The sequence below is a fragment of the Plecotus auritus genome, assembly GCF_963455305.1.
Source record: "Plecotus auritus genome assembly, chromosome: 4".
NCBI classification, from domain to species: Eukaryota; Metazoa; Chordata; class Mammalia; order Chiroptera; family Vespertilionidae; genus Plecotus; species Plecotus auritus.
In genome coordinates this window covers 190,986,802-191,002,376 of record NC_137775.1, presented here as the reverse complement: position 1 = coordinate 191,002,376, position 15,575 = coordinate 190,986,802, and the positions used below count along the sequence as shown (strand labels likewise).

The following is a 15,575-nucleotide window of genomic DNA, read 5'->3' as shown; positions in this document are numbered from 1 at the left end:
CCGGGCACCCCCAGCTGCCCCTCCTCTGCCCTCGACCCGGCCTGAGAGGCTAGGAGAAGTCTTCTCGGGAGAGAGCCCGTGGCCGACGCAGAGAGGGAAGCAAGGATGGCACACACGACTCCACTGCGAGGGACAGAGAACGCCAGACAGAGGTGTGCACGTGGAGACTCAGGTGCATCCTTTTACGTGCCAACTTGGCTAGAACACGGACCAAGACATGGGTCAAAGGCGCCGGGTCTGGTCTGGCCGTGGTGCGAGGCCGCATTTCAGTGTGGTTAGCGCCCATCAGTCGACGGAGGGAAGCCGATGGCCTCCACCGTGTGGGTTGGCCTCCTCTCATCGGTGGAAGGCCTCAAGAGAAAAGACTGATGTCCCCTCAGCGCGAGGGAACCGTGCCTTCGGACGTCCCTGCCACTCCTTCCCGGGTCTCCAGGCTGCCGGCCCATCCTGCAGCTTTTGGGTTTGCAACTCCACAGCTATGTGAGCCAATTCCTTAAATACCCACCGCCCCCCCCGCCCCGCACACACATGTACCACTGTGTATGTGGTGCGTGTGTGTTACAAATGCACACCCCATGGGTTCCGTCTCTGGAGAAGCTGGCTAATCCATGGGGAGGGAGGTGACCCAGCGCGCTCTAAGATGGAGGAAAGGGCCGGGGAAGGGAGGGAGCTGGATCTGGGATGGGAGTTGGGCTCGGGCAGCTGTGCACGCCTGGCTGCTCCCGCTGGCAGCTCTGTCCAACATGCCAACAGCCGTGGAATAATTGTGCTCCAGCCTGAGTTCGTTTCGCTCGCTGTAACCCAATACACTGTAATAACACGGACCCCGTTTTTCTGGGTTTCCCAGATCTGTCACTTTTTAACAACTTGGTAAATAACAGCTGAGGGTGACTCCGAGGCAGCACACCGCCGGTCACGTATTCGCTCTCGTTTGTTCCCCTAACAGCCCCATGTGACACCCACTTAACAAACAAGGGGCCCAGAGCTCATGACAGCAAGACCCTCAACCTCGCAAAGGCGACTGCTCCGCGCTGGCGGGTCGGAGCGCGGAGGGGTCACGTGCTGGGGACGGCTGGCCCAGCCCCGGCCCAGGGGCCCCTGGTTTCTGTTTTCCCACTGGGGTGAACAAAGGCACCTGCGGGGCTGGGGCCGGGGGGGGGCGGGCCATGAGCGGTGGGTTAGTGATTATCTGCCCGGCGCACAGTAAACACTCGAGCGCGTTATTTATTAGCCCTCGCCCATCCATTCCCTCGGAGCGCAATCTAAAGGTGACTATTAACCTGGCGCCCCGGCCGCCGCCGCCGCGGAACAGGCCCGGAGGAACCGAGCAGCCTGCCAAGATCGCACGCGCGCTGAGGAGCAGGGCCGGGACTGGGAAACAAGTTGGGCAGCTCCCAGGTGCGAGCTCCATGAATGAGCTCACGGAACTCTCCAGAACCCTGGGCCCCCCTGTCTCCTGCTCCCAACACAGACGTCTCAGGAGGGGCAAGGGCGCAGCGAGGCAGGACGGAACGCACAGGCCGATGCCTGCCTGGGCGGCTTCTGGCAGGTCACACAGGCCCCGAGGGGGACAGACAGAGGGACGGGAGGGGACAGACAGCACGGACAGCGGGAGGCCTGGCCGGTGCAGGGGCCGCTGACCCCGAGCACCGAGGCCCCCGTGCCCGTGCTGTGAGGAGGGGCCGGGGGGGGGGGGGGGGGCGGAGCTCCGGGCTGCCAGCGGGGAGGGAGGTGGGGTAGGACCCACAGTCTGACTCGGTGAAACCGGCCCGTGGGCCCAGCATTCCTGGGCCCGTGAGGGGAGACGACGGCGTTGCTATAGGTCAGGTTATGAGCAGTCAAATATTAATCCCGTGGCCAGATATTAAGAGGACGAAAGCGCTGAATTAATAATTAATAATTACCACAGCATTAATATTTAATGCGTCACGTGGGAGGACACCCAGGTCAGCAAGCAGCGCTCTTGCCCCGAGTCCCAGGGGCAGGGGCGGGCGGGAGCGCAGGGTAAGTGGGGAAGAGGGGCTGACAGAAACCCAGGACCTTGGAGGGACGGGGCACCCACCCACGGTCCCCTGGTCCCTGCAGGCGTGTGTGCATGTGTGTGCGTGTGTGTGTGTGTGCGTGTGTGCATGTGTGCGTGTGTGTGTGTGTGGCCCGAGATGAGCTGTCATCCGTACACCAAGGAAGCAACTCGTGGCTGACGGCTGAGCCCCAAGAGCCAGCCGCCAACGGGGACCAAACGCCTGGCCCAGTGACGGGGACCTCAGAGGGGGGTTCCTCTTACGAGGAGAGCTACAAGGTATACTGAAGTTCGCAGGCCAGGGGCCCCGGGAAAGGTCTGGAATGTAAAGCCACCTCATGTCCTCCACTCACATGCCGCTGGTGAGCCCCGGCTGTACCCCCCCACGGCCCTGCGCCCCGACTCCCACTGCCAACAACTGGGGTTTCCATCTTAACAGGCCTCTTCAGCACCGGGGAGGTGGGCCCAGCTCTCCGTCCTTAGGGAGTGCCTTCCATGGGCACCCGGGGGACACGCCACGGCCACGCCACACCTGCTTACACACCGGAGAAAGCCGGCCAAACACCAAGGCCGTTTTCATCACTGTCACCGGCCCGGGGGGGGCGGGGGAAGGGGTCAGACAGGAAGACCAGGAAGACGGTGCTGGCTGACCGATTGCTTCCAAGAAAAAAAGGCCCGGTTCCCGCGGGTGGATTCCCACTGGAGTTATTTCCCCGGTGCTCCCGAGCGCCCGGGGCTGCACCCACCACATGCGGCGGCCCCGTCGCCCGTCCTCCCGTCTCGGCCAAGCGGGTCACTCCCCGGCCACCCCGCTCTGCCACGGGCTTCCCAGAGCTCGGAGTAAGTCTGACATGGTGCAAAGCAAATATCAAAAAGGCGAGCTGGACGCCGGAGTGGGGACACAGCACAGGAGCTCACGCGAAGCGGTTCTCGCCAACGACGGTCCCCTTCAGCACCGAGCGGGCATCGCCAGCCCAGCCAGGCCCCGACGCTGCGCGCTTCGTGGGCGATCAGCGCCGTAACCCAAACCCACCACCGTGTTGGCATGTTTCACACGCGCCTCTGTTTTGCTCCTTCGAGCAAACACAGACCTTTTTAAAGCATCCGCAATCCCCGAGGGCGGGGCACCCTTTCAGAAGCCCTGTGGGCCCCTCCGCGTTGCATGTTTTGAGATGATAAAAGCACGCGTGATTCTCTGCTTTTATTTAAACTCTGTTACGTGCTATGGGGGGACCGGCAGCGGAATCGTCCAAACTGGGGTTTTAAAGAATCGATTCCCAAGACCGTATTTCTCCGTCGTCTTTAAGCTGTTCCCGCTCTAAGGTAGTCCCACGTGGCGTTCCCTTCTTGCAGACCTTCCACGGGCTCACGCTCCGTGGGCTGATCCGTGGGCGGCGGGGGTGCGTCTCACGGGGGTGGCCCCGCACGAGCCCGTGAGGCTCGATCGCCACTCACGTTTGGTTGGGAGAATCGCATAATCGGGCGTTACGTGAACGCTAAGTGTCTGCTCCCTGCTCGCCCGACGCCAAGACACTTGTCACGAGAAGGCAGCTCGGGCAGGAAGGCTGGGAGGGGAAGCGACCGTGGTTTTCTAACCCTCTGTCCCTCCACACACGTTTCTCAGGGTGTATTGACCACACCAATATGGGTCACGCCACACGGCGGCGAGTGGAGTTATTTATAGCTCCCCTCCTTCCTGGAATAGGCCGACCTAAAACGGGCTGTCGACTTTTGTCCCAAATATCTGACGGAGCGGCTCATCTGCCCTCAGCTGCCAAGTGCCTCTCGCCTCACTGTCCTCAGCGCACCGGGGCCGCCGGCTCTCCGAGGGATGGACAGGAGGCGAAAATAGCTCTGGGTTGGCTCATGAGCTATCCTGGGCGAGTCTCTTCCACCGGCGGACGGAGCCAGGCAGAGGCCGTGCCCAGCCAGGCCGAGGCCCACCTCACCCCGCACGGCACCTGCTGAGTCTGCAGCCCTGCCCGGCGCCCCGCTCTTCACGAGACGGCCGTGCTGACACCCGCTGGGGCCGCTGCACCCGCTCCACGCGTCCGGCCCCTGGAGAAGGGCTCCCTGCACGGTGTGTCCAGGACACACAGGAGCTGTGAGCCCTGCAGGGACCCTCCCGGCGTCTCTCCCAGCCAGTGTCTCCCGTGTCGTCCCACCTTCTGTCCCAGGCACTCTCTCGCGTGGGGGGCGGGTGGGTGGGCGTGCTCACACAGCTAAACCCCCACGGGTGACAAGTAAGCAGATGTGCCCCCGAGGAGGAGGAACCAGAAGGCGCTGGTGAGGTTGTGAGGACGTGATACATATATAACCTCCCTCCACGGCGCCATGTCCCTGGCCCTGGCGGCTTCCTCGCAGTACGCGGCCTGCGGTTGTTCCTGAAACAACGCGGCCATGTCATCAACGCGAAAGGCGCCTCCTGTCGCTCGAGCCCCCTCCTGGCCCCCCACCTGAGTTTATGCGCACGAGAGCACCCCAGGAAGCCGTGGGACGGGGGCAGGTTGCTCAGGGCACCAACCACATGATAGGGGAGCTTTCAGGGCCCCCGTCCTGGCCTCGTGGGGAGATGGGCTGGGGGCTGACTTTAGTCACCAGCAGAGATGATTTCCTCTATCGCGTCGATGCGGCGAATTTCTACAGAGCCCTCCAAAATGGGGTTCAGCTCTAGCCAGTTCGCTCAGTGGTCAGAGCATCAGCTTTCAGACCTGAAGGGTCAAGGGCACGGACCTGAGTTGCAAGCTCCATACCCGGCCCGGGGTCGGCGCAAATGCGGGAGGCAACCCATCGATGTGTCTCTCTCACATCGATGTTTCTCTCCGTCTTTCCCCCTCCCTTCCACTCTCCCTAAAAAAATCAATGGGAAAATGTTCTCGGGGAGGCCCTAGCCCAGGGGTGGGCAAACTTTTTGACTCGAGGGCCACAATGGGTTCTTAAACTGGACCGGAGGGCCGGAACAAAAGCATGGATGGAGTGTTTGTGTGAACTGATAGAAATTCAAAGTAAAGGAGCGGAGGGGAGAGCAAGAGAACCCTCCACTCTTTCGGCTCCGCGGGCCGGATAGAACAGCCGAACGGGCCGGATCCGGCCCGCGGGCCGTAGTTTGCCCACGGCTGCCCTAGCCAGTTGATTCAGTGGTTCGAGGGTCGCCCCCGGACCGAAGGGTCGCAGGCTTGATTCCTGGGCAGGGCGCATACCTCAGTTGCAGGCTCCATCCCTGGCCCGGGATCGGGCGTGTGCGGGAGGCAAGCAACCGATGTGTCTCCCGTGGCTGTTTCTCTCTCTTTGTCTCTCCCTCTCCCTTCCACTCTCTCTGTAAAAGTGAATGGAAAAATATCCTCGGGTGAAAATCAAAAAAGAAGTACTAAAATGCCTTTTTTTTTTTTTTTTAAAGAAGAAGAATGGGGTTCACAGAGCTTCTGGGTTGGGGGACAGCTTCCCAGGCCGGGAGCTGGCACCCTCAGAGAGCGCACAACTCCATGCCTCCCCCCGTCGCCCTGTGCGGCCCCTCCCCCTGCGGTCCCTGACTCCCACCCTTTCCTAACACACTGCTGGCCGAGGGAGGCGTGTTCCTGAGCAGCGCGGACTGACCCAGCCAATGATGGAACCAGGCCTGGGTCATGCCAGAGCTCAAAGGAACCGTGGGACACCCCGCCGGCGGTGGGGGGTTGGCTAAGCTGGGGAGCCCCCACCCCCACATCTGGGGGACCGAGGACTCGACGGGTATAAAGAAAGGGGGGCTTTTCTGTACGGCACTGTACCCGGTGATTCCTGAACGCATGCGCGAATGCCAAAGCGCTTACACGTCTCCATCCGGACACGCACCGTGCGCCCGGCCTGCACAAGTATTTTCAGCCGGGATCATGTTCGGCTGGCGAGCTATTTTTGTTGACCTCTAAGCAAGTCAAACCTTGTGCAAATATAACTCCACCGTCAACTGAAATGCCTTTCTGGCACACAATTAATCTTCCACGCTCACGAACCCCCCCCCCCCCCCCCCGCCCCTCACATGGACTCAGTCTTTCCCACGGAGAGCCGTTTGGACATCAAGAAGCAACAAAGATGCGGTGGCTTCGTATGCAATGACTACAATCTTTAATCGCGAGACCAAGAAAGTAAGAGTGAATCGGCCATTTCTTTCTCGGAGCCGTTTTTTAAAAAAGTAAAAATAGGTTTTTACCTATCCCCCCGCCTCCACTCCCCCCCCCCACCAAAAAAAAAAATTAAAAGCTAGGATTCAAAGAGATATCTGTAAAGCCATGTTCACAGTAGCATGATTCATAATTCATATAGCATAACCACCGAGGGGTGAAAGCAGCCTTCTGTCCACCGAGGGATGAAGCAAAAACACGGCCCGTCCGTGCAATGGAACATTACTCATTCGTTTCTGTTGTCGTTCATCCTCACCCGAGGACACTTTTCCACTGATTTTTAGAGAGAGTGGGAGGGAGAGGGGAGAGAGGAGGAGAGAGAAAGAGAAACACGCATGTGAGGGGGGCACATGGATGGGTTGCCTCCCTCAAGCACCCCGACCGGGGCCGAGGATCAACCCTACAACCCAGGCACGTGCCCCCGCGTCCACCTCTTACGCTGGGTATTCGGTCTACGCTGCCTCGTGCCCGCGCCGCCACTGGGGAGGCCGGATGGGCAGAACCTATAGAAACACAGCCGGTCTGTGTCGTCTGCGCTCACCGCTTCCCCGGGTGGGGGGGGCCGCCAGGGGCGGAGGCGGGAAGTGGGCAGAGTGCTGGCTGCAGGGCCCCTGGGGAGGGGGCCGCCGTCTCCCCTGCGGACAAACGCCTGGTTCTTACAGCCGGGCTAGGTGGCAGCTCCGAAGACTGCGCCCTGGGAGGCCGGGGGGTGGGGGGGGGGAGCGGGGGGCGTCACAAAGTCCAGGGCAGACGCCCTGGCGGCCAGACAGGTCTACCTGGACCGCAGAGCACACAGCGAGAGGCGAGATAATAATTAATCGCCCTGGACTTTGGTTCAGTGCGATTTACGGTCTAAATCTACGTTTTAGGGGACTTGAGGGTAATCCTATCCAAAGTCAATACGCAGGCAGGTAAATCAGGAAGGCGGCCATGGCCCCCGGTGCTTCCCGTCACGGAAATTCAAGCCCCGCTGTGAGGGCCAGGGAACGTGAGCCGTCGGGAGTATTCATTTTCCTGCTCTCCGGGGCTCTATCCGGCCGCGTGGTCGAAGGAAGCCCCCGGAGGCCCCCTCGGCTTCCTCCAGGTCTTTTACGACCTGCGTCCGGCCCCGGGGGTCACCCACAGCACAGGCCTTTCCATTCCCAGGAGTGACGGCCACAGGGCCCGGACCCAGGGCCTGAGCGCTGCTGACGTGACACAGTGCAGGCCCCGTGCAATCTCTGCCCCTGCTCTCAGGGGCAATCAGAGGGAGAAAGAACAGAAACCCACTCTCAGAGCCTCGCTCCGAGGGGGGCAGGGCACTGAGTGCGCCCCGGCCCCGCCCCTGCGGTGGCCTGTTCTTTCTCAGCCTCTGACTGCGGCCCCTGGAGCTCTAGGACACGGCCCATGGACAGGAGCCGGCTGTCCACACGTGTCGCTCTGGAAGGTGCTCACCTTCCCGGGGTCTGACCCGCGTCCGTCTAACCGCCTGGGGCCGAGGAGGACAGATCTGGGGCACGGCCCTGGGGCCGCCTGCCTGCACCACGTTCTCCACAACCACCTTCTAGGGGACAGTCAGACACCAGAGCATCTGTATGACCCCATTCAGCGTGAGACACCCCAGAAACGTGAAATCCATGCACGTGGCCCGTGTTTTTCTGCGTTCGGCAGATCGTCACTGAGCACCAAGGGCGTGGGTGACACGGGTCCAGGCCCTGTGGACACCCAAAAAGAGACACCACCGCCCCCCCCACCTCCGCGTGCTGGGGCCTTGGGCCACGGGCTGCGAGGGGGCTGCGGAGCCGAAAATGAATTCGCGGGGAAGGCTCTGAATCGGCTCCCACCACATCTGGAAAAATAATTCCCGGCTCCGGTTCAGCGGCCACTCCTGGGAGACCGCCTGCAGGAAGGAGGGGGGGCTCCTCCCGGGAAGGGGCTCCCTCTCCCAGAGGTGTGGGATGAGCAGTGAGGGGAGTGCATCTCCAGAGGAGGAGGACGGGTGGGTTATCGCAGCGCCCCCCGGGACGCGGTCCCCAGGCCGGCCGCCCAGAGGGCTGTGAGCAGCGCGTGGCCGCGCCCTGGGACGGGCCTGCTCGCGGGAGGGCGGGCAGGCGGAGGGCGGGCAGCGTGCGGAGGCCCGGCCTGCAAGGCGTCCTCGGGATGGGGAGAGGCGTTCCAGCAGGGTGCTCCGGGCTGTTCCAAGAAATGGCACGTCTCCCAGAACCGAGGAGCCCGGGAGCGGGGCTGGCTCTCCAGGACGTGCTGGGGAGCAGGGCTGGCCTGGGACGCAGGATGCTCGGGCCGGGCTGGTGGCTGGGCGCTGCGTGCGCCCTGCCCTGCTGGAGCCTGGCTGAGGGGCGGGCTCACCTGGGCGGGGGCGGGAGGCTTGTTGGGGTCACAGGTCCCTGGGACTCTCCTAAACTCACTGTGAACGCCCATCTTCGGAGTCCAAGCAAGAAAAACCTACAAAGCTCCCAAGCAGGGCTTGGGGTTCTCAGGATTCCTTCTCCGCGAGGAGCAGCAACAGCCCGTGTGTGTGTGCCAACGGGACCTTCTGACTCACGGCCCGGGAGGAGGGGTGCCCACAGGCCCCATCCCGGACCTGGAGCTGGTGAACCTGAGTCCTGGGGGCGCCCACAGGGAGGGCCCCGGGAGGAACGTGCGCTGGGTGGGTGTCTGCGTCGGCTCCTCTCTGGGTTGGTGAGCGCTGTGCTCATCAGCCAGGGTGAACCACGGCCGCCACGTCCTGCCCGTCACGGGCACCGGGCCGCGCCAAGCCCCCTCCGGCTGGAGCCGTCTCTAACCTTCCTCGCGAACCAGCCACATGGGCAGGCTGCAGGCTCCAGTGCAGAAAGGGGGGCGCCCAGCCCCGGCGGGGAGCCGAGTCAGACCCAGGGCTGCCGCTGCCCCGGCCCCTTCCTCCTCACGGCCTCACTGGCGTCTTCTTTACTGTTTCCTCGCTAAACCTGCGTGTCCAGGCGGCCGGAGCCGTGCGTCCCGGCCTTGGCCGCATCACCGAACCCCACGCCTGGCACGCAGTGGGAGCCCCGCGAGCCGCCGTTGCACTACGTGGAAAACGGCGTCGCCCGCCTCCGTAAATCAGGCTGCAGAATTTTCCAAAAAGTCAGACGGCCAGGCAGCGTTTCCAAACCTCCGGAGCCTGCTGAGTCGCCAATCCTGGGGCTGCTCGGAGAAAGCCCGCCGGGCAGGTTACACGCGGGCCACGGGGTGAATCAATGCCAGACTGTCTCCTTCCAACAAGGGATGGCCGGCGGCCAGGAAGGAGGCTGAGCGGGCACGGGCGGCCCCGTGCAGGAAGCAGCACCTCGGGCCGGACCTGTGCCCGAGGCCCGCCCGCCGGACCAACGCAGCCCCTTCCGGGCGGGCGGGCGGGCGTCCCCGGGGTGGCAGGATCCGAGCCCCGGAAGCGGGGCGGGCGGCACCTCCTGGGGCACCCTCCGCTGGGAGGGCTCCCTCCCTCCACAGGCACCTCTCCAGGGAGCCGAGCCTCACGGGACAGGACGCTGAGGAGCTGCCTGGCGCACCCCCACCCCGCCCCCACTCCCCTCCCCCGCGGCGGCCGTGCCATGGAACCCTGCTTCACGCCACTGAGAGCCGTCTCCCCCGCCCCCCCGCCCCTGGCCTCGGACGCCGGGCTCCCCAGCAGGGCGCATCTTCCTTTGGGAGCGGAGGCCAAAATGACTCCAGAAATACGACGCCTTCCGAAGAATATGTACCGGAAACGACGGGCTAATGGCAGCTTAAAAAAAAGTAAATTTAGGTGAAAACATCTTATGTGCCTTTCGGAGATAGCAAATCCTGGTTTTTCTCTCCAAGGGAAATACAACCCTTCGTCGGTGATTTTTTAATCATGAATCCTATCTAAATGGTACCCCTGGCATTTTCCAAGGCATTTCGGCGTCCTTGGACAAGAAGGTCCAATACATTAAAAGTGCCGTGTCCCCTAGACCAGTGGTCGGCAAACTCATCCGTCAACAGAGCAGCAAACCGCGGCTCGTGAGCCGCAGGGGGCTCGCGAGCCACAGTTTGCCGACCACTGGCCTAGACAAGCAACTGGCCTGTATTAGCTGAATGAATGAGCGAAGGGAACAGAAGGAAAATGGCAGAGCAAGAGGACGGAAAGCCAACAGGCCAGGAAAGCGGGGTCTCGGGATGGAGCCCTCCTCTGACCGGCGAGCACCCCGCAGCTCAGGAGACCAAGCACCCAGGAGCCCAATTATCTGCTCAAAGGGAACCTGCGGGAGCCGGAGGCCCACGGAGCGAGACCTGAGGAATCGCACAGGTGACGATGGGCGCTTCAGTTCTGCTGAGTGAGGCCCGGGAAGGGCTGGGGCCCGCTCGCCTCGCACCGGGAGGCCCTTTCTGTCCCCATCCCCATCAGAGGACAAAGGCCCGACAAGTGGGAGGGAGGGGACAGCAGGTGGAGAGGGAACCTCGGTCTAGGTCAGGGGAGGGGACCACAGGGACCCACCTACGCGGCTGCTCACAAGGACAAGGGACCTTCGGTCCCGACGCCCTAAAGCTCAGGCTGAGCCACTGAAGGTGCGAAGAGTCCAAAGGGAGGAAAGACTCTGGGCGGGGACGGCCGGAGGAAAAGAGCCTTCTCTCCGGAGCCAGCGCAGCCGCACTCCGAGGAAAGGGCAGTCAGAGGGCAGAGTGCCCGCGTGTGTGTGCATGTGCGTGCGCCTGAGTGTGCGCGTGCGTGTGTGCATTTGTGTGCACATGAGTGCCTGCATGCATACATGTGTGCACGTATGTGTGTGCACCTGAGTGCATGTATGTGTGTGCACCTGAGTGTGCGTGTGTGCATTTGTGTGCACATGAGTGCCTGCGTGCATACATGTGTGCACGTATGTGTGCACCTGAGTGCGTGTGTATGCGTGTGCGCCTGCTTGGGTGTGCGTGTGCAGTGGGTAAAAGGCTGAGCTCTTCTTTTTTGTTTAATATTTCAAGAAAAACGATTTTAAGTATAATAATACTATACGCAATAAACATTAGTATTTCAAGAAAAAAGATTTTAAATAACGTTAGCAAAACTGTACTAGCATAGTATAATATCACAAAAGTTGTAGGAAATATTAAAAGTCTAGCAAATAACAGCATTACTTCCATTATATTCTAAAACAGCGTCGCCAACCTCTCGGACCTCACGGACCACCAATGGTCCGCGGACTACCGGCAGGCGACCGCTGGTCTAGCATATTTTTTTCCTGTGGCTCTATTTTTGTTCATTAGTATATGTTGTTCATTATCTCCCACAAATGAGTGCGATCACGTGGTATTTACCTTTCTCCAACCTGAGCTATTCTCATGGCTGACACAGGTTAAGACGAAGCCGACGAGGGGCCCGGGGGACCTCGGCGTCAGCGTGGCCAACGCGGGGATGTGTGGGAGCCACCGTCTCACATGGACTCCACGGCCTCCCCCCATTTGCCATCCGCCCCCCAAACCTCCCTGACACCCCCTAAGTGGCGCCGTGGGAAGGGAAGGCCGTAGCCAGCCGGTCTAGTCTTCATCATTGCTCACCTGGAATCATCAGAACCTCCCACGGGGGGGGGGGGGAGGGGGGCGCGGGGGAGAGGCAGGACCCTTCTGAACCCTCAGGTGTATTTACGACCTGTGAGTTCAGGAATTCATTAAACAATCATCCATTAAATACGATGGTAGAGAAGGCACCAGCGCGGAACCGGCAGGGGAAGTGAGACGTGGTCCTTGCCCTGGGGAAATGCGTGATCTCTGGGGAAAGGGACACATGTGACCCGCAAAGTCACACTCCCAGGGTGACTTACACACGGGCCGGCGAGGCGTTTCCCTAATCACCGCTGCGGGCGCGGCTGGGAGCGTGGCTTCGGCTCCAGTGCTCCCCCGCGCTACCTCGCCGTGACTCCCGAGCGGCCACCGAGCCCCCCTGCCTCAGTTTCCCTATCTGCAGCTCAGAGGACTAAGTACACAAAGGGAAGGCGTGCAGGCAGCTTCGGCGAGGACACTACTTTTCACAAGGATTGTGCAAGAAAGGCACACGCAGGGCAGCGTCGGGGGGCGGCGAGTGGCCACTGAGTTGCCCACGGTCCCAAGGCGCTCGCTGCTAGAACGGAGGGGCCGGGAGGGCGGCTGGCCCGGGGCCTGGCTGCCAGCCACATCCCCGGACACTCAGACGGTGCCAGAAGGGAAGAGTGCGGACAAACTGCCCTCCCCGACCTCCTCGCCTGCTCTGTTCCTTGGGTCTTTTCCGCTTTAGTCTTTTCTTTCCACTTGACTGACCCCGGAGACGCTGGGGCTCCTGAGAGGGTCCCTGTCTGCATCGTCACCTGCGCTGTGACAGGCAGGAAAGCAGCCGCCCGGCATAGCTCCGCACGTGACGGCGACGATCTCAGAACCGACTCCCCTGTGGCTTACAGACCAAGAGGAGAGACAGAAGCCCGGGCGCCGGCCAGGGCTGTGGACGCCCGGGTCCGGCAGGGGCCTGGGCCGGACCAAGAGGAGGGACAGAAGCCGGGGTGCCGGCCTGGGCTGTGGACGCCCGGGTCCAGCAGGGGCCTGGGCCGGGAGCGGTGCCGCAGCTGCGTGTGCCCCTGAGCCTGTGAGGCCAACTCCACGCCGGACCCAGTCACGGGGAAACGCGCGTGCAGACCACAGCGACTCCTATGGCTGGACCCCAGCCTCCCTCGGCTCCCTGCGCGCCTCCTGTGTCTGTGGCAAGCAGGAGTAACCCTCAGGAAAAACTGGTTTAAAGATCCCAATTCTCGCCCTCGCTGGTGTGGCTCAGTGGATAGGGCTCGGCCTGTGGACTGAAGGGTCCTGGGCTAGATCCCGGTCAAGGGCATGTACCTTGGTTGCGGGCTCGAGCCCCGTCCCGATGTGGGAGGCAACCCATCGATGTGTCTCTCTCACATCGATGTTTCTCTCTCTCTCCCCCGCTTCCACACGCTCTAAAAAAAAAAAAAAATCCATGGAAAAACGCCCTCGGGTGAGGAGTACCAAAACAAGGAGTCAAAATAAAACTAGAGATAACGATTCCCCGAGACGCCACGTCGCCAAAGCATCGTCGAGAAAAGGCCACGCAGGATAGCCGTCATCAGGCAACTCCAGTCCCAAGGACGATGCAGACGCGCAGGAATGGGGAGCAGGGGTGCGGACAGGTGGCTGCACCCCCACGTTCACAGCGGCGTTCTTCACGGGAGCCACGAGGAGGAGGCGGCCCCGGGGCTGGCTGGCGGCCGGCCGGAGAAGCGGCGTGCTGCGGTCTGCACGTGCCGCGGGCGACGCCCGGCCATAGAAGGGCGAAACCCTGCCCCCTCCTGCCACCAGGATGAGCCCTGGAGACGGGGGCTCCGTGAAACAAGCCAGGCACGAAGGGACACCCGTGGGACCCCACCGCCTCGGGTGAGGAGCGGGAACGGGCGGGCTTGGAGGCAGGAGCGGGTGCCGGCCGCGGGGTTCCTGCGGGCGGGCGTGGCGTTTCCGTCTGGGGGGATAACGGAGTTCTCAGACCGGACACCGGCGCCCGGGGCCCCGCCCTGCACAGCACGGACGCCCTCACTGCCCGCTCAGCGTGGGCCGTCGGACGTTGTGCATCGTTCTGCGCTCCGAAGGGACACGGTCACGAGCTCGCAGGAGCTACCGGAGACCTCGCCTCTTCCCGAGGGAAGCGCGTCCCTTCCGGGCGCTGCGCTGCGAGGCGGCCTGGGAAGCCATACCACGGGCGCCGAGCCCTCCCTGCCCGAGGGGAGGGGGGAGGACAGCCGCCGGAGGCTTCTCTTCTGCCCATCAGGCCCTGGCAGGCGTGGAGCGGGCAGCTCTCCACCTGAGCCGGCGCACCACGGGGTCTGTCATTGGCACCGGACGATGCTCGGACGTTCCGGGCAGGCGGGGGGGGGGGGAGCCGCCCCGCATCATTGTCCAATGCCGCCACGCGTCCCGAGTGTCCAGTTGAGAGGACCCGAGCGCTGAACGTGGTGTCGGGCACAAGATGGCAAGGCGGGCACGTGGGGAGCGGGAGCAGGGCGCCCCCGCTCGCCCACCGCACACACCAGGGCGGGAAGGACGCAGAGCGATGAGGGACGCGGGCCCGGGCCTCGCTGTCCCGGGCTGTCTCTGCTGTGAACGGTCCCTCTGCTCTACAGATCCCTCCCGCGGCCCCACACTCCGGTCCTTCCACGGTCCCTGTCGCTTTCCTCTTCCGGTCGCAGCGCTGGGATCCCGCGGCAGGCAGGACTTCTCCCGCCGCCTCGCACGCGGGTTCCCGTGTCCACCGCCCCGCCGCCCCGCCCCAGGGCTTCCTGGCTGCCCCCAAGCCTGGCGCCCACGCGTGAAGCTGCCGTCACCGCCGCGTGCAGGTGCGTGTGCACCTACATGCTCGCTCCCGGGGGCCCTCCCTGGAGCACGCCGGCTGCGTCCTGCGGCGACACGGGGTCTCGTTTTTGTGAGCAACTGCCAAACCGCCTCCACCGAGGCTGCGCCGTGCGGGTTCAAACCGCGAAGCCTGGCGTCACGCGGCCTGAAGGGCTGGGGCTCGCGTGGGACGACTGCTTCCCTCCACTCCTGCCAGGGGCCTGATGTGCAGAATAGAAGCCTCCGGCGGCGGCCCTCCCCACCAAGGCTGTTTCTGTCCTTTTGCCACGCGCCGGCCACCCCCTCCTGTCTTCCCAGCTCGCAGGCGGCGGCGGCGGCGTCTCGATGCTGGGCCTCCCGCGTGCGGTTTCCCGGTTGTCCTTCCTGCCCGTGTCCCGCTGTGCCCGAGGCGTGGCATCCCTACAGGGTTTTACGAGACTGGCTCCCGAGCGGGTTCCTGTCGGTGCTGCCTCCGTCGTCTCCGTAATTTCTGACCTTCATCCTTCTAATTCCTCCCCCCGCCCCAGAGTCTTTCCACATCTGTTCTCCTCATTTCCGTTTCCCCTCTGGAAGCTCAGACACGTCGTCTTGAGTGGCTCTGGAACAAGCAGGACGCGACTTCCAACGGTGCCGCCCCACCCCGCGCCTGTCCCACCCCGCGCCTGTCCCACCCCGCGCCTGTCCCACCCCGCGCCTGTCCCACCCCGCACCATCCCTCCCTGTGCCTGTCCCCACCCCGCGCCTGTCCCTCCCCGCGCCTGTCCCACCCCGCGCCTGTCCCACCCCGCGCCGCCCCACCCCGCGCCTGTCCCACCCCGCGCCTGTCCCACCCCGCGCCTGTCCCACCCCGCGCCCGTCCCACCCCGCGCCCGTCCCACCCCGCGCCTGTCCCAGGAACCGCTCTCCGCGGCGAGGTCCCCTCCAGCCCAAGCGTGAGTGCGGGTGTGCACTCCAGTGTCCGCTGGCGCCCTGCACACTTCCTGTGGACCTCGGTGTGACCGCGCCGGGCCCAAGACCGGGGCTCGCGTGGAACGATTGCTTCACGCTGAGCGCCACTGTCCGCCGACGGC

The 15,575-nt window shown here is 63.2% G+C and overlaps 1 protein-coding gene across 14 annotated transcripts in view; it reads right to left on the bottom strand.

Moving 5' to 3' along the window:
• The window catches only part of DDC (dopa decarboxylase), a 160,751-nt gene that overhangs the window by 82,186 nt on the left and 62,990 nt on the right, over window positions 1-15,575 (bottom strand). The window lies entirely within an intron of this gene.